Source organism: Capricornis sumatraensis, chromosome 2 (genome assembly GCF_032405125.1).
Source record: "Capricornis sumatraensis isolate serow.1 chromosome 2, serow.2, whole genome shotgun sequence".
Lineage (NCBI taxonomy): Eukaryota > Metazoa > Chordata > Mammalia > Artiodactyla > Bovidae > Capricornis > Capricornis sumatraensis.
The window spans coordinates 37,612,305-37,630,351 of record NC_091070.1 but is presented as its reverse complement, the minus strand read 5'-3'; the positions used below and the strand labels follow the sequence as shown (position 1 = coordinate 37,630,351).

The window sequence follows — 18,047 nt, the reverse complement described above, 5'->3', positions numbered from 1 at the left end:
GAATAGGAGAAGGGGCCCTGCCTGGGTCAGATAGGGGCATGGAAAGGAGAGGCCATGTCTGAGACATGCAATAAAGGACAGCACAGACGACTGGGAAGCCAGTCTTTGGCACTAAAGCCCCCTCTCTTCTCCCTTTTCTCCATCCTGTCTTCTTCCTCTCCAGCCTGATCAAAATCTGTCCTCAGGAAAAGATCAGAGATCGGCTGCTTCCCTGGGAACCAAAGTCAGAAAGTAACCATGTAGTTTCTGTAGTTTCTGTGCCCTGAAAAGGGCTTTGCAGAATTGGTGAGCAAAAGAGGGAGGTGGGCTTTGTCATAGTCAGGTTTATTTTCCCTGTGCCTAGATCAGTCCCTGGCTCTTTAGTTGTTGACTGAACAAATTTTGGAGGCCAGGGAGTCCTTTTCACAACCCTTAAACTGAACACCTATTGGCCCTGGGCTGTGGACCTGTGGGCCACAGAACTTAGATCTTCTGAGCAGAGGAACTTTGGATGTTAAGAGATCCAGGCCTGTGTGGATGTGAAACCAACACTAAATACTGTATCACTACACGTACCCAGGGTGCCCTTCAGCTCCTAGCAGAGATTTATAAGCCTCACTCCAGCCTCCAGTCCCTGCTTCCAAAATTCCAGAATGCTGGCTCTACCACTGGAGGACATGCCCCCACCTTTCTGGGGCACAGAGCAAGGGGTCTGGATTAAGACCTCCTCACTGCTAATGCACTGAATCGTGCCCCCCTCCCCCCATTTCAGGCTCCTCCTGTGGCTCAGCTGGTAAAGAATCCACCTGCAATGTGGGAGACCTGGGTTCGATCTCTGGGTTGGGAAGATCCCCCAGAGAAAGGAAAGGCTACTCACTCCAGTATTCTGGCCTGGAAAATCTCATGGGCAGAGGAGCCTGGTGGGCTGCAGTCCATGGGGTCACAAAGAGTTGGGCATGTCTGAGTGACTGACTAACACTTACTTACTTAACCCCCAATTCATATGATGAACCATTAAACCTTAATGTGACTACATTTAAAGTAAGGAAGTAATTAGCTTTAATGAGGTCATAAGGGCAGGACCCTAATCCAATAAGAATATTGTTCTTATTACTGTTGAATACTTTGGGCACCTGATGTGAAGAGACAACTCATTGGAAAAGAACCTGATGTTGGGAAAGATTGAGGACAAGAGGAGAAGGCAACAACAGAGGATGAGATTGTTAGATAGCATCACAAACTTAATGGACATGAATCTGAACAAACTCCAGAAGATAGAGAAGGATGGGGGAGTCTAGTGTGTTGCAGTCCATTGGATTGCAAAGAGTAGGACATGACTTAACAACTGATAAACAAACAAACAAAAAAGTGTTCTTATAAGATAATACACCAGAGTAGTCACTCTCTCTCTACCATGTGAGGACAAAGCAAAAAGATGGCCATCTGCAAGTCCGGGAGTCCTCATCAGAAAATAAACTGGCCAGCACAAATACATACATACATTAGGTTTAAGCCACTCAGTCTATGGTATTTCATTATGACAGCCTGAGCAGAACATGACACCTGCTTCCTCTATAATACTTCAGATGTATGCTCAGAGAGGTTCCGACGAGCAGAAAAACCTTCTAGGCCCACTCTCCAGTTCAGTTCAGTTCAGTTCAGTCGCTCAGTCGTGTCCGACTCTTTGCGACCCCATGAATCGCAGCATGCCAGGCCTCCCTGTCCATCACCATCTCCCGGAGTTCACTCAGACTCACGTCCATCGAGTCCATGATGCCATCCAGACATCCCATCCTCAGTCGTCCCCTTTTCCTCCTGCCCCCAATCCCTCCCAGCATCAGAGTCTTTTCCAATGGGTCAACTCTTCGCATGAGGTGGCCAAAGTACTGGAGTTTCAGCCTCAGCATCATTCCCTCCAAAGTAATCCCAGGGTTGATCTCCTTCAGAATGGACTGGTTGGATCTCCTTGCAGTCCAAGGGACCCTCAAGAGTCTTCTCCAACACCCAAGCCAAATTCCTTCCTGTTATATATCTTTTATTCCACACAAATGGACACAACACTGCTTTTTCTTATACTCCATTTCTCCCTTGCCACATCTTAGATATTTTTTTAATGGTAATTTTTTTCCCCCAACTTTGAATTTCAGATTTCTGCTTGTTTTTCCATTTGGGTTTTTCCTTTTTTTTTTTTTTTTGCCTCGCTGCATGGCGTGTGGAATCTTAGTTCCCTGACCAAGGATGGAACCCATGCCCCTGCAGGGGAAGCTGGAGTCTTAACCACTAGATGACCAGGGAAGTCCTGCCACATCTTAGATATTGAGTCGCAAATGAGGCAGATTTTGCAGGACAAGAATGCTTTGAAGATCCAGGCATACCATGGGGCCCTGGTGGTACAGAGAATCTTCTCTCTCTTGGTCTGTCTTGGTCTCATGGTCTCAGCATCAAGAAATTGGGCTTAAGATGTCTCCATTAAAATGGTCATGTTACTTTGGGGTAGGAGGGTAATACTTTTAACACTCTTCAACCATTTAGTAGGTCAGCTGACTCCTGAAGGGAACTGGATAAAGTTCTCTTAAAATAATTGTAAGAAAGAAGGTTCAAGAGTCCTGAGAGGGAAAGCTTAGGAACCAAAGCTTATGTCTAAAAGAGAGTGAAGCTAAAATCAGCAAAGCATGTGGCTTGCTAACATGATAGTGCTTCCCGTTTCCCAGGAGAGAGAAAACTAATAAAGCCCTTGATGCTGGCACAGCATAAACCTCAGCAAAGGCTAATAAACACTTATAAAGCATTTAAGATAAGACCTTAAATGATTAACTGATTATCTTGGAAAGTAAAGAACAGGACCCCAGGGTATGGGACCTGATTATGAAGTCATACATATATATGTGAGGTGAGGCCAGAGTAGGAAGAGGGTGGCAGGAAGGAGCCCTATTAGAATAGACTGAAGGAGAAGGGGAGGAGTGTGAAGATCAGTAGTCAGAGACAGGAAGTGGGAGAACTATGTTGACTACAACTGTACCTGTATCACTGCCATGTCTTGGGGTAGTCATGGACAAAAAGCACAAAGACTATTGCCCTTTCCAAAGAGATACATAACCAACTGCCTAGGAGGAGCTAAAAAGAGACCATTGGAAACCTATAAGTTTTTCTATAAAGCTGTTATGAAGTGTTATCAGACTCATTTTCTGCATATTTTCCAATCCCAACATTCTGCCTTATTAAAATGCTGGGCCTTTGCATTACCTTGAAAGTACCTTAGGGCAAGTCACCAGCTGTTCTGTACAATTTCAAGATGCACTGTTGTCCAGTGACTGAGCTTTCATTGCCTTGCTGGTTTCCAGGAAAGCAGACCCCTAAATCACTCAGAATTGACCCAACAATTTTTTTCTAAAAATTGCCAGGGTTTCCACTGTCAAAAAACTGCTCACATATATCTAAATAACTTTAATATAAATAAAGCATTCCAACAATTTTCTTTTTAAGAACCATAAAATCACCACAAACCGTTCAGAGGAGAATCTCTCTTTAGTTCTTTGTACGGAGGTGAAAAAAACAAAAAGATCCTTCAAAAATGGCAATGGTATCTGAATTCCTCAAGCAGGCCTGGTTTATTGAAAATGAAGAACAGGAATACATTAAAACTGTGAAAGGATCCAAAGGTGGTCCTGGGTCAGCAGTGAGCCCCTATCCTACCTTCAATCCATCCTCGGATGTTGAGGCCTTGCATAAAGCAATCACAGTTAAAGGTGTGGATGAAGCAACCATCATTGAAATTCTGACTAAGAGAAACAATGCACAGCGTCAGCAGATCAAAGCAGCCTATCTGCAGGAGAAAGGAAAGCCCCTGGATGAAGTTCTGAAGAAAGCCCTCCTCGGTCACCTTGAGGAAGTTGCTTTGGCTCTATTGAAAACTCCAGCCCAGTTTGATGCCGAAGAGCTCCGTGCTGCCATGAAGGGCCTTGGGACTGATGAAGACACTCTGAATGAAATTCTGGCATCAAGAACTAACAGAGAAATCAGAGAAATTAACAGAGTCTATAGAGAAGAACTGAAGAGAGATCTGGCTAAAGACATCGCCTCAGACACATCTGGAGATTATGAGAAGGCTTTGCTTTCTCTTGCTAAGGGTGACCGATCTGAGGAGCTTGCTGTAAATGACAACTTGGCTGATTCAGATGCCAGGGCCTTATATGAAGCAGGAGAAAGAAGAAAAGGGACAGATGTGAATGTGTTCACTACCATTCTTACCACCAGGAGCTATCCCCATCTTCGCAGAGTGTTTCAGAAATATTCCAAGTATAGTAAGCATGACATGAACAAAGTTCTGGACCTGGAGTTGAAAGGTGACATCGAGAAATGCCTCACAGTTATTGTGAAGTGTGCTACAAACAAGCCAATGTTCTTTGCTGAGAAGCTCCATCAGGCTATGAAGGGTGTTGGAACTCGTCATAAGACACTGATCAGGATTATGGTTTCCCGGTCTGAAATCGACATGAATGACATCAAAGCATGCTATCAGAAGTTGTATGGCATCTCTCTCTGTCAAGCCATCCTGGATGAAACCGAAGGAGATTATGAAAAAATCCTGGTGGCTCTCTGTGGAGGAAACTAAACATTCCTTTGATGATCTCAAGCTTTTTGATCAGAAGACTTTTTCATCATCTTTTCATTCCATATCATAGATTTAAATAGGAAAGTTTCTTCAATAGGAATATAGTCTAGTAACTTCTTCCTGAAAAATATAGCCTATAAATCATTTTTTGTATTACAACTCTACAAAATAAATACAATTTTTAAAAAAATATATAGTTATTCCAAACTATAAAACCCTACAAAGAGGTTGTTCTGGTAGCAATGCCTAAGAAAAATATTTACCTTGCAGAAAATAAAATGATTTTACAGGACAAAAAAAAAAAAAAAACCCATAAAATCTGTACTATGCCTTCTGAGACCCAAGCAAATTAAAGATAATAGGATTGTTAGGGAATTGTTGACCAAAACTGCCTGCCCTGGCCAGGCACAACCAGTTACAGGTTTGCTTAAGTCTCCCACTTCAGGATGCTTCAAAAGGACACAAAACCAGTGTGGGGCCCAAAAACAATCCAGAGAAAACCTAAGAGGGGCCAAGAAGGGGAGGAGATATCAGTTAATAATATGTCTCGCCAACCTCTCAGAAATCCTTGTGCTGAAAACCATCATGACTGAGAGATGCACACACTACCAGGAAGGGCCTAAGTCAGACCAAATGAAGGCACAACCAAGACGATTGGCCAGAAACAACCCAAAAAGCTAACCCTACCACCATAAAACCTGAGACTGTGAGATACACGTGGCAGAGCAATTCTTCCTAGTTCCTTTACCCTGCTGCTCTCTGCCTGAGTGCCCCTTTTCAATAATGCATCTTTTGTTTTGTCAGTATGTCCCCTTTGACAATTCATTTCCAAGTATTCTAAAGTGGGACCCCTTCAAGAGCCCATTGTCAGGCCATTGAAAGAGTCCCATCCAGTTGACAAGATGATGCTGGCAATATATATTTACAAGAACAGAGGCTTCCAAAAATCAGAGGTAAGATGAAAACCAATTTTATTCTGACCAACCTTTTAGTTAAATCACTGAGGGTGTGCCCCCTGCACTGGAAGGGTGGAGTCTTAACCACTAGACCACCAAGGAAGTCCCCAGATGCTCTAGATCTTGATTGTGGAGGTGGTTATACAGTTGTGTATATTAGACAAAAAGCACAAATGTGTGCAATTTACTATTATCAGTCATCATACTTTCTATAGACAAAGGAGCTGAGGGGATAATAGGCGGGGAACAAGAAGACACTATTAACACATTATTTTCCATTGGTACAGTTTCTTCTGTTTATTTTTTATTTAATTTTCCTTTCTGATTCCTGCACTAGAATACAGGTCTACAAGAGCAACGTATCTGTCTTATTCATTACTATAACCCCAGAAACTAGAACACTACCTGGCACATGAAAGTGAAAGTGAAGTTGCTCAGTCGTGCCCGACTCTTTGCGACCCCATGGACAGTAGCCTGCACCAAGCTTCTCTGTCCATGGGATTTCCAAGGCAAGAGTACTGGAGTGGGTTGCCATTTCCTTCTCCAGGGGATCTTCCCAACCCAGGGATCAAACCCAGGTCTCTCACATTGTAGACAGACGCTTTACCGTCTGAGCCACCAGGGAAGTCCATTAATAAATAGCTGATCAAATGAATGAGAATTAATGTGATAAGGACAACATAAAGAGGTGGAAGGGGATCAGAATGAGGGAAGTGCTGGATATAAACTTGAATAATTTTACAATTCTGGAAGTTTATGTCAGTTCTTCCTTAGAGAATTTCCTTCCACTGCAGCAAGAGGTGTCTTTCTTCTATAGCATTTCTTGTGTCATTTCTGACTCTTGCTATAGGCTAGTATTTTCTCCCAGCTAGAAAATAGCTTTTTGGGGCAAGAAGTATCATATACAGCTTTGCAGTTCCCCCATGATGTACAGCACTTTAGCTACACTATGCTAGTTTGTTGAATGAATGAATAACTGAAACTTGAGTCCTGAATGTCCAGAGAATCCCTGAGGAATGGGCTCAGTGTTATAGGGGCTAAAGTCAAAGTGGTATATTCGTAAGTTTCATCTGGCCTCAGCATTCTACATCCACTCCCTGGGGTGCAGTACCTCCTAGTGGAAGTCCAGGGCTGCTGCCTCCTTCCTAAGTGCCCCCAAACATGGGCCCTCAGTGATTCCCTCCCAGAAATCCACCTTCTCCTCCTCAAAACTTCCCTTTCACCCCCACCAATGAAGCCCAGTAGACAATGAGGCCCAGCAGACTCAGGCAGGTCCCTTCTGCTACTGCTGCTAAGTCACCCCAGTCGTGTCCGACTCTGTGCGACCCCAGAGACAGCAGCCCACCAGGCTCCCCAGTCCCTGGGATTCTTCAGGAGTGGATTGCCATTTCCTTCTCCAATGCATGAAAGTGAAAAGTGAAAGTGAAGTCTCTCAGTCGTGTCCGACCCTTAGCGACCCCATGGACTTGCAGCCCACCAGGCTCCTCCGTCCATGGGATTTTCCAGGCAAGAGTCCTGGAGTGGGGCGCCGTTGCCTTCTCCGAGGTCCCTTCTACTAAACCCAAAAATTCACAGCATAAATAATGAAGGGCTCCATTAGAGTCAGGTGGTTCTCTCAATCATACCTGCACTTTTCAAACGCTATGGTGCAAATTAATAATCTGTGGAGAATCCTGTTAAAATGAAGATTCTGATACAGCAGTTCCAGTTTGTGGATCTTCTGCCAAGGTTCTGAATCTGAACTAGCTTCCAGGTGACACCAAAGGATGCTGGTCCAGTCTGTACTGCACCCGTGTGGTGACTGGCAGCTACAGCAGTCACAACTCCAGATGCACCAAGTCTGACCAGAAAGCCATGGGGGTTGATTGTTTAAGCAAACACTGTGAAGCATATAAACATATGTTCCCTTCAAGGTTTGCCCCTAGAAGGTTTGCTTGCTTCTTTCCTGATGCTGAGACCCTAGAGAAGAGCTCTGCCTTCCAGCTGGAAGGGGTAGAGGAAGGACCACATTCCCAGAATCAGAAACAGAAAAATGTGGTTTAAATCAAGAAGTCAAGGGGAGGGAGCTGAGGGCTGAGAGAGGGTGTCCCAGAGCAGTAGTCTCTATGAGGTCATCCCAGGCCAGTGTCTCTAGCTCTCAGCTTTGCCAGTCTGGAAACTCCACATTTTGTCAGCACACCAAGAGATAAGCAGACTGAAGGGAAATGAATCATACCAACTAGACTCAAGGGTCTAAACCAAATGGCAAAGTAAGAAAAACAAACACCAACTAATCAGAAACTTGTTCAGAGCAATGCTTTTCCCTGCAGGAATGTCTACGTGGGCTGGCATATCATTACCAAAAGTCTGTTTTATGGGCCTGAAAGCAGAACAAGAGGAATCGAGTGAAGGGATATTATGTCATTTTGATAGCTGGATACACCCATCTCCAGGATATTTGTATATCTGCCAAGAAGGTCCCCCACTCCAGTACTCTTGCCTGGAAAATCCCATGGACAGATGAGGCTGGTAGGCTGCAGTCCATGGGGTCGCTAAGAGTCGGACACGACTGAGCGACTTCACTTTCACTTTTCACTTTCATGCATTGGAGAAGGAAATGGCAACCCACTCCAGTGTTCTTGCCTGGAGAATCCCAGGGACAGGGGAGCCTGGTGGGCTGCTGTCTCTGGGGTCGCACAGAGTTGGACACGACTGAAGCGACTTAGCAGCAGCAGCAGCAGCCAAGAAGGTCAACAGTCAGAAGCTAGGAGAACACACTGACCCTCTGTTAATCTTCCTGCACCTGGAAACCTTCTGTTCAGCTTTCTTTACTACATTCCTGACCTCAGAAGACACTTCAGTTGCCTTGGATTGGACGTGAATGGCTAGAACGGGTTACGTCCAATGATATATGTTCGTGGGTTTTATTTTCTTGGTTGACTCCTTTTGCTCTTAGAAAGTGATTGCACCAGAACTTCTCTTCAGATTCTGAGAGCAGCTCATTGTCCAGCACTGAAGCACCAGCAGGAGAGGAACAGGGGGTTGGGAGAGAGGGCCACTGGAGAACAGCTGGATCCTTTCATTGCTTCCTACCCTAACACCTTATTCCAGGTTGCAGATTTTAAAACCTGTGTAGTCATTTAAGTGGTCAGAGGAACATTCCCGTTGGCTGGTTCTTTTTCTGCTCGTGATGTTGATTTTCTATATGGACAACACTTAAATCAGTGTCCAAAGTTGGGCAAGTTTCTCAGGCTCACCTTTCCTCATTCCATTCTCTTGTGGCCTGAGTTGTCCTATTGTGTGGCTTTACACTCATCAAATTTAGGGAAGTGGCAGTAAGGAGACCTGGAAAATTATAGCACTCCACAGTGTCCTGCTTTTACAGGGTTCAGTATGCCTTTGTAGACAGATTATCAGTAAAGGGAGCAAAACCCCACTTCTTCCTGAGTTACTCTGCCACTCCCTGCCCTCCCTGCTCCCTCCACCCCCAGGTCCTCTGGGAGAAGCTGGAGGGACTCATTGTTCACTGAGTCCTATCTCATTCCCTCCTTGACAGTGATACAGCCGCTGCCCAGCCACCTGAAAGCTAACTCCAAAACTTACTCCGTTTGCCTGTTCCCAAATGACATACTCAAATTTGTTGAACCTGGATAAAGTGCTCACAAAACAAAGTAACGAATAATATTTGCTTTAAACCTGAGGTAGATTAGGAAAAAAAAAATCCTCAAGGAGAAAAAGCCCTCCCACCTAGAAGGCTGAGGAGGAGGCCACAGACTCTTCCCCAACCTCATAGTGGCTACCGGTACCAATTCGTCCAGAGCGGTCAGATTTTTCGCTAGTCACAGTGTATTGTCTAATCTGCACTCTTCTAATTCTTAATAAACGTTGGCACAGTGTTCCTATAATCCCTGCACTCCAAAGTATTGACTAGCAAGTGTGAGGCTTTTTTTGAGAACCCAAAATATGATTTCACCACTGATAGCAAATGAGGAAAGAGAATGAGCAGTACCACACGGAACAACCTCCCAAAATTAAACAGTCTCATAACACAGATGACGGCTGGCTGACTCACTGAAGCCCCTGGGTTCACTTTTTGCCTAGTTATTAATATAATTTCAGCCCTGACCTAATGTCCAGAAGCAGTTAGGGAACAACCGCAGAAGAATACGGCTTCCCAAATCTAAAAAAGACGTCCCTGCCGTGCCATTGTTGCCACAATGCCGTGACTCGGATTCGAACCGAGGTTGCTGCGGCCACAACGCAGAGTACTAACCACTATACGATCACGGCGAGCTACTGGGACGCCGCGAGTAACGCGTCACCCAGTGTCGTCCTCGTCTAGATGGCTGCGGCTCTCGCCTGCCCAAATCGCTCATCATTAGCCCCTCCGGTTCTGGCATAAAGCCTGAAGCGGAGTTGAGGAGCCGTAGACTCCGGGCCGAAGTCTCTGTTGGTCGTCCGCCTGGACAGTTAAAGTACTTTGCAAACTAAAGGACCCCTGGGACGCCGGGCCTGCGAACCGGACTCTCACGCAGCCTGGAGGGGATGTGAGGCCTGCGAAAGCGGGTTGCCCGAATGGCGGCGCCAGTCTCCTCTCACGCCAATTGTGCCCTGGCGCTCGTGCTGTCTGAACAGGCGGGGAATGGGACTGTTTCTTTACTCTCACAAGAAGGAAAATCAGTTCGGGCCCACACCACAACTTTCTTCGAGATGCGGAGTAAAATAACTCCAAAATACCTCGCACCGCGGTAGTGAAGCGGAAAAGATCTGACCCGCAGGCGAGTGCGGACTGATACTGAGACAGCTGAAAGACAGTGCGCCTGCGTACGCACCGGCAGAGCGGCGAGGTTTGAGATGGGCGGGAACCAGCAATGTCACAGCCAGGGGGCGGGACTTTAAACAGAGAAGAGCTCAGGAGAGAAGCGAAAGACACAGGTCCCCAGTAGCTCGCCGTGATCGTATAGTGGTTAGTACTCTGCGTTGTGGCCGCAGCAACCTCGGTTCGAATCCGAGTCACGGCATTGCGAAAGCAGTGGCACGGCAAGGGGGCTGCATTTTAGCGTTCTCCTCCATTTTTTAAATCTTCAGTTTGTGACAATTTCCTCGAAAATGGATCCCAATCCCCTTGTGACAGAAACGATATTTACGCCAGGTCTGGCTATACTGGATTTTGGAAGAATATAGGCTTCCGCTTACCCTAGGCTACGCACGTTATCCGGCACAACCCAAACAAAGCACAGAACACTCAAGAGGCAAAGCGCTAAAATTGACATGTACAAATTTCCATAGCAGCACTGGAAATGGGCTTCCGGTAATAGAAGTCTTTCGCAGAAGAAGTGACCTTGGAAGTAACTCTTACAGGCAGAAAGGGAATTTGTCAAGCAGCAAGCAGCCAGGATAATCTCGTGAACTAAGGTCTTGAAATGCAAAGAAGAAAATTCCTCTTTGCAGGTCTTCTCTTTATCTCATCCCCACGACGCTTACAGGCCCTGGTCGGAAAGGTAGTATTAAGCCCTTCTCAAGGACCTGTTGAAAGCAAGTAACTAAGAACTGGGAAACGACACTGAGGAAAGTCCACAAGATGAGCTGTTAAAGGCTCCGCGTTCGAGGGGTGTTGAGAAGAGAAGGTAGAGGAGTGAGATTCCATTCGGGTTTAGCAGGATCCTTCCGACTGCTCTGCAGGGGGGGAAGTGGGGTAGTGACTAGAGCAGACGACAATGGAGAATGACGGGTGGTCTCTCTGGATTCACTCATTAGAACCAGTGGCACGTTCTCAGTTTAGCAAAAAGGCACTGCCTATTGTGGACTCAGCCTGGTTCTAGGCGCCTTGCGGACGAGAACTCCGATGTAACCACAAGGAAAACCGGGCTCCCTCCCTGCTGCGCCCAGGGACATAACAGAAGATGGCACCGCCTCCGGCGGAAGCACCGGTGAGTGGACGAGTCAATGCCGTCGGGGGAGCAAGGGAAGCAAGGAAGGGAGTGCTGCAGATAAGGGGAACAGCAGGTTGAGATACATTAATGGAGTCCCTTCTAAGTGGCCAGTCCAATTCTGGGGGTGTTCTCCTTCAGAGGCAGCGTTCGGTCACTCGGGGAATCAACAAGGAGAAGCCCTGAGGAGCTCCCCTCTGCCGGTCTGCGGTACTGGAAGGGTCTCGAGGGCACAGGAGATGGGATTCCTCCAAGGAAGGCGAGTTACACAGTTTATGAACATTCTGCGTTCCGGCCAGTCCCGTCCCTGGATGCCCAAGTGGTACCCCCTAAACTCCCACCTCCCTTACGTGGAACTCACTCTTTCCTACTGCATCATCACTATCTCTGGTAGCTAATGGACCCAAACTGGAGGGAACCGGAGTATCTGGCAAAAGAGCAATGCGCCTGCGCATTCTCAGATTCGGCCTTAGGCCTGAACCCGCCCCATAGGTGGACCCTTTGGTGACGTGCAGAATGGGAAGGCCTATAACTGTTGAAGAAGACAATCCGAAAGTTCGCTTGGCAGGTCTCCGGTAGCTCGCCGTGATCGTATAGTGGTTAGTACTCTGCGTTGTGGCCGCAGCAACCTCGGTTCGAATCCGAGTCACGGCATTGTGGCGACAATGGCACGGCAAGGGGCCTCTACTTTTAAATTCCTTTTCCCACCCTAGTCCACGACGCTTTATATAAATCATAACTCACTTTTTTGAAACGAAACGCTGCATCTCTCTACTTTAAGAACTGGGCCACCTCTGATCGCCACCTTCAATAATTCTCATTTAATCCTCTGAATGCAGCATTAGAGCAAACAAATTGTAACCCTTTCCCTCCTGAAAAAAAATAGAAAATCAGTGTCAAAATCATTCTTCTACACCAACAAAACAACGACCCTGTGGCCTCGTGATTTCTTTCCTTTTCATGCATTAAAAAAAAAAAAGTGTTCATTTTCAAATAGAGAATACAAAGCACAAGCCCAGTGAAAACTGTCTCCCTCTTATTCTTCACCCTATCTAGCAATCATCGTCAGTTTCTAATGTATTTTTCTGTGGCAGTCTTTGTATAAATAAATATTTGTATATGTATGCGTGTGAGTCCTAAGTCGCTCAGTCGTGTCCGACTCTTTGCGACTCTATGGACTGTAGCCCTCCGGCTCCTCTGTTCTTGGAATTCTCCAGACAAGAATACTGAAGTGGGCTGCCACGCCCCCCACCAGGGGATCCTCTGACCCAGGGGTTGAAACCTCTTCTATGTCTCCTGCATTGGCAGGCGGGTTCTTTACCACTTAGGGTCATCTGATATATGTATGCACATACATTCCCGCTTGCTTCTTGCATAATACAGGTTACATCTTCTCTTCTTCCTCCTCACCCCCAGAAATCATACTAAACTTGAAGTCTTAGATATGCGTTGGTAGCCTATCTCCCTCTTCAGGATGAGTATACATACCCCAGGGGGAATCTCCACCCACCTGATTCAGTCCTTTTTCTCTCCAGGCACAGGCTCCTGGTTGGGGAGGGTGGAACTCTGGGTTGATAAGATAAGGGAAAGGAATTCCTTACCTTACCCATAAAAAAACATTTGGATGGGAGCCTGGGCTCTGCTGGGAATTGGCCCTCTTTTGATTTCAGGTTGGAAGGTCAGATTGGAAGGTCAGAATTCATTTGGAGACCCTCTGAAGGCAGGAGGAGGAGGGGTTGGATGGCATTACCGATTGGATGGACATGAGTTTGAGCAAGCTCGGGGAGTTGGTGATGAACAAGGAAGACTGGCATGCTGCAGTCCATGGGGTCGCAGAGTCAGACACAACTGTGTGACTGAAATAAACTGGACTTCCATTTCTTCCTTATCTTATTGTAAGAATCCAACTTAAATCACAAACCACTCAAGTTAGAAAATTCAAGTTCAGTGAAGGTAGAACTGTATCCTACTATGTTTGTGTTCCAAGAATACAGCCTCCCCATAAATACCTGAACAGAGATATCTTATGGAGTCCATAAATGAGATACGTGGCCCAGTTTGCTGTATGGCTGCATTTTAAGTTGTATTCTTCCAACACAGAACCATGTTATTTTTATACCAAACAAATAGAAAACATGACTCAAATGAAGCTCCATCTACATGCAGAATATCTAAGAACAGAATTCATATATTTGGGATATGTTTGTTTTCTCAAGGTTGTGGACAGAGATGAAAACAAGGCAAGGCTGGAAACCAAAGGCAAGAGCCAGACTTAGAAGAAGACAAAACCAGAAGGAATGAGAACTCAGAATGGGACTGGGCATTCAAAGGCAAGCAAATAGAAGTAAGGACATCCCACGCAGTACCCAGCAAGAGAAGTGAGCACTAAGGACTAGGCTTTGGGACATGTGCAAATTTAGCAGGTAGGGGAGGAAGAGAGGATTTGTCTTGAGAGAAGAGAGAACAGTGTCATTTCAAGAAAAGTTTGGGAAAAGAGGGTTTTAAGCATAGAGGAGGTCAGCAGACAGGAGAAAGGAGAAAGAGAAATGAGAAATCACTGGTCTTAACACATAAAAGTCCTTGACTTTTAAAACCTTCTGTGAGAGCAAACGGATAACGTGTAACAAGAGTCAGAAAAAAATATACACTCTTGCCCCAGTAACTCCACTTTTGGGAATCTTGCCAAAGGAAATAATCCTAAATTTGGAAAAGTTATCCACATAAAGATGTTTGTTACAGTTATTTAGAAGGGAGGAGAATAGAAATAGCCTAAATGCTCAACAAATAAAGTGATAAACTAAACTAAGGTATGTTCATTTGATGAGATATTAAATAGCCATTTTTAAAGTACAAAGTCAACTTTTAACTACCATCTCCAACTAAAGGGAGTAAACCCCTTTAAAGAAATTGATTATAAGTACAAGCACCACAGACCTGTAAGTACAATTTGTGTCTGGAATATCTTATGTGAGAAAGCAAGTAAGTGTTTAAAGTCTGGCAAGACAAGTCAACAGAATCCAGAAGCCTCTTGAAAGGGCTCTTACTGGCCCAATTTAGGACAGTTTTGAGCATTAAAGAAAATGATGGTAAGGGATTATACATATTAAATTTTTAAAAAATAATTTTTGAGACCACAGGCATTGGGCAGAGGGGTGTAGGGAGGAGAAACTCTCTCTTTACAGAAGAATGCCAGATAACAAATGCAGAATGACAGAATTAGAGTCACCTTTTGCAATCCCCAGTGTAATAACAAATGTAAGCATAGATCATCAATGGAAGCTAAGACCACTGGGTAAAACATGATGGGAGCTAATAGTCTTAGGTTATCACACCACAACTTACTCTAAAATGTGAAATGGAGAGATCTGATGGACTCCAGCTTAACCAAGTGATCAAGTCTAGCATCGCCAATAAAAGACAATGAGCACTGTTGACTGGCCTGCCAGTGTAACACACTGGAAAGTCCACATCATCTCAAATGTAATGGTCTTTTTTTTAAAAAAAATGTCAAGCCTGAATCTAATCATGAGAAAACTATGGAAAAATCCAAAATGTGCGACATTCTACATGACAACTGCCCTGGACATTTCAAAATGAGCAATGTCATGAAGAACAAACTAGCAAGAAAAAAAAGGGAAATATTTCAAGATTTTAAAGAGAGTAAAGAAACAGTGCAACAGGGAAACCCTAGTAAATCCTGAATCATGACGGAAAAAATCCCATATATATATATGTATGTATGTGCACAGTCGCTCAATCAAGTCTGACTCTTTGTGATCCTATAGACTGACTGTAGCCTGCCAGGCTCCTCTGTCCATGGGATTCTCCAGGCAAGAGTGCTGGAGTGCTTGCCCTATTCTCCTCCAGAGGATCTTCCTGACCCAGGGATCAAACCCACATCTCTTGCATCTCCTGCAATGACAGACTGATTCTTTACCACTGAGCCACCTGGGTAACCCAAGTAAATGACATTTGGGGGGAGGGATGGAAAAAAATTAACTGTATAATAGACAATGCTATTAATGATAATGGTTTGTGGCCCCATAGAAGGATTCCTTATTCTTAGGGAATGGCTGCTGAAGTATTTAGAGCTGAAGCATCATGACAACTGAAACTTGCATCAGACCGTTAAGGGGGGAAAAAGGCTGAAGGCGTAGAACAAATGTGGCAAAATGTTAAAAAGTAGTGAATCTAGGTGAAGGGTATACAGATTTCCCCTGTACTTTCTTTGAATTCTTCTGTAAGTTTGAAATTAAAAAAAAAAAACTGGAAGAATAATAAAAATGGGGAAATTATGCAATGTTCAGTGAAAAAAATAAGGATACAAAATTGTGTCTACCACAATTATAGCTATATAAAAATAACAAGAGAAATGATCTTTATTCATTTCAACATTTGTTAAGCTCTTGCCACATGACAGGCTTTGCACTGAATGATGGGAACACCCAGATCACCTTCAGAATCCTGAGTCTATGGTGCAATGCTTAACAGGCTAAAGTACAAGACTTTGGATCTGGCAAACTCCACCCAAGTCTTGAGGGCCTCACATCTGTACCCTTGGTTCCTAGCAAGCTACCTGGCCCCATGAGGTGCTCAAAAATGCCTGATTCTGAAAGTACATTAACAGAAGTTTAAGACAAAAGTAAGTTCACAGTGTACATAAAGTATTAGAGCTCTCTAATTATCATTTAAACTATCCTTATGATATCCTCCCCCATCCTCATGTGACTTTACTTCCTAATCTTCCTCACTATGAATTCACCCCTTCTTAATGATATGCTGGCTTCCCTGGTGGCTCAGATGGTAAAGCTTCTGCCTGCGATGCCTGGGTTTGATCCCTGGGTTGGGAAGATCCCCTGGAGAAGGAAATGACAACCCACTCCAGTACTCTTGCCTGGAAAATCCCATGGACGAAGGAGCCTGGTAGGTTAGAGCCCGTGAGGTCGCAAAGAGTCAGACATGACTGAGCAACTTCACTTCTAATGATATGCTGGTTCACTCAACCCATGCTGACCTCTTGGCTTGGAATAACCATTTACTCCTTTACTTCATCTGTCCACACCCTACCCAGTTCAGGTCTACCCCCTGCGTGAAGCCTGACAACTTTTGTGCAGACCTTATTTGATTCCATTCCTCTGCGCTGTCAGCAGCTTAGCTCTGTATTTCTTAAACATAGGTGGCTTCATTTGACACCTACCATTGTAAGCACTTTACAGTTTTCAAAGCCTGTTCCATCATTTCCATCATTCCATGTCCATGATTTCCCTTAATCCTCACACAGCAGTCATCATGCCCTTCGCAGATGTGAGGAAGGTAAGAATCAGTGGCAAGAGGAGGGTCTTGCCTTTGACCCTGAGATGTGTCTGGAGCCCACAATTACTGTTAAACACCTGGTGATTGAGGAGACCCTCCAATATGAATCTACTGGATCATCCTTCTAGAATTTATTATCTTTATAATAAATAAAGGTATTTATTTATATCTTTGCTTTGTTAGTCAATTTTAAACAAATATCTATTTATTTATTAGGTTGCACTGAGTCTTAGTTGCAGAATCTTCAATCTTCATTGTGACATGCAGGATCTTTCAGCTGCAGCATATGGAATCTTTAATTGTTCCATGTGGAATCTTTAATTGTGGCATGAGGGATCTAGTCCTGACCAGGGATGGAACCCAGACTCTCTGCTTTGGGAGCACAGTCTTAGCCCCTGGACCACCTGGGAAGTCCATTAGTCATATTTGAAGCTGCATATTTTTATGATGTGCATGATATTTTCTCTATTATACCTCATGAAACCATACACAATATCAGACATTTCAGTATCTCCTACAGTCCTGCCCCTCAAAGAGTGGAGGACCAGCTGCATTTGTATCACTTGGAAGCCAGTTAGATTCCACCGAAATTCCATCCCAGCTAGACCACAGAAACTTCAGTTTAACAAATTCCCCAGGAGATTTGTGTTCATTTTATAGTTTGAGAAGCACCGTCCTGAGAAGCACAAAACAGAAACTCAGCAAATATTTTGAGACCTGGGGCCCTGGGAATCCTAGGAGATTCTCAGTTTTGCCATCACATCTTACTCTACTCCAGTTTTGAGCTTCCTTCCCTTTGGGGCCTCAGGTGGCTCTTTGCTCCCTCACAAAGCAGATATGAGCCTAAGAGCCAGGGAGACGTTGAGGTGGTGTCAGAGGGATGGATGCTGATGAAGTGAAGCGGCTGTCTTTCCAACAGTCAAAAGCAAGTGTTGGAGTCGGGCCTCAGGGCTACAATATTTCTGGGGAGAAATTGGCTTTCTTTCTAAGACAAAAATGCCTATCGCTTCAGCATTCGAGCCTCTGGGGATTAAGGGGTTGTGACAGACAACACTGGAACTGTTTCTTGACTTGATTTATTGACTTGTCTGTTTCTATTCTGTCACTAATCTGATGGACAAGGAAAGCCGGGACATGAAAGGATTTCTGCGTGTTTGCGCTCTCTGCCATCAGGGCCGGGTCGACCTGCTCAGAGTGGGTGAGCTCAGGGGTGGGAGGCGTTTGTGCAAGGGCTGTTTGCCTGTGAGGAGGGCGTGTGTGGAAGCCACTTGGGAGAAG

The 18,047-nt window shown here is 44.9% G+C and overlaps 3 non-coding genes and 1 pseudogene across 3 annotated transcripts; 3 read left to right on the top strand and 1 right to left on the bottom strand.

Moving 5' to 3' along the window:
* Positions 1 to 3,479: 3,479 nt before the first annotated feature.
* Positions 3,480 to 4,861, top strand: LOC138073336 (annexin A1 pseudogene; annotated as a pseudogene).
* Positions 4,862 to 9,744: 4,883 nt separating this feature from the next.
* On the bottom strand, positions 9,745 to 9,816 carry TRNAH-GUG (transfer RNA histidin (anticodon GUG)). Its single transcript has one exon. It is a non-coding gene; the product is annotated as a tRNA-His (tRNA).
* Positions 9,817 to 10,475: 659 nt separating this feature from the next.
* TRNAH-GUG (transfer RNA histidin (anticodon GUG)) lies at positions 10,476 to 10,547 on the top strand. Its single transcript has one exon. It is a non-coding gene; the product is annotated as a tRNA-His (tRNA).
* Positions 10,548 to 12,038: 1,491 nt separating this feature from the next.
* On the top strand, positions 12,039 to 12,110 carry TRNAH-GUG (transfer RNA histidin (anticodon GUG)). Its single transcript has one exon. It is a non-coding gene; the product is annotated as a tRNA-His (tRNA).
* Positions 12,111 to 18,047: the final 5,937 nt, after the last annotated feature.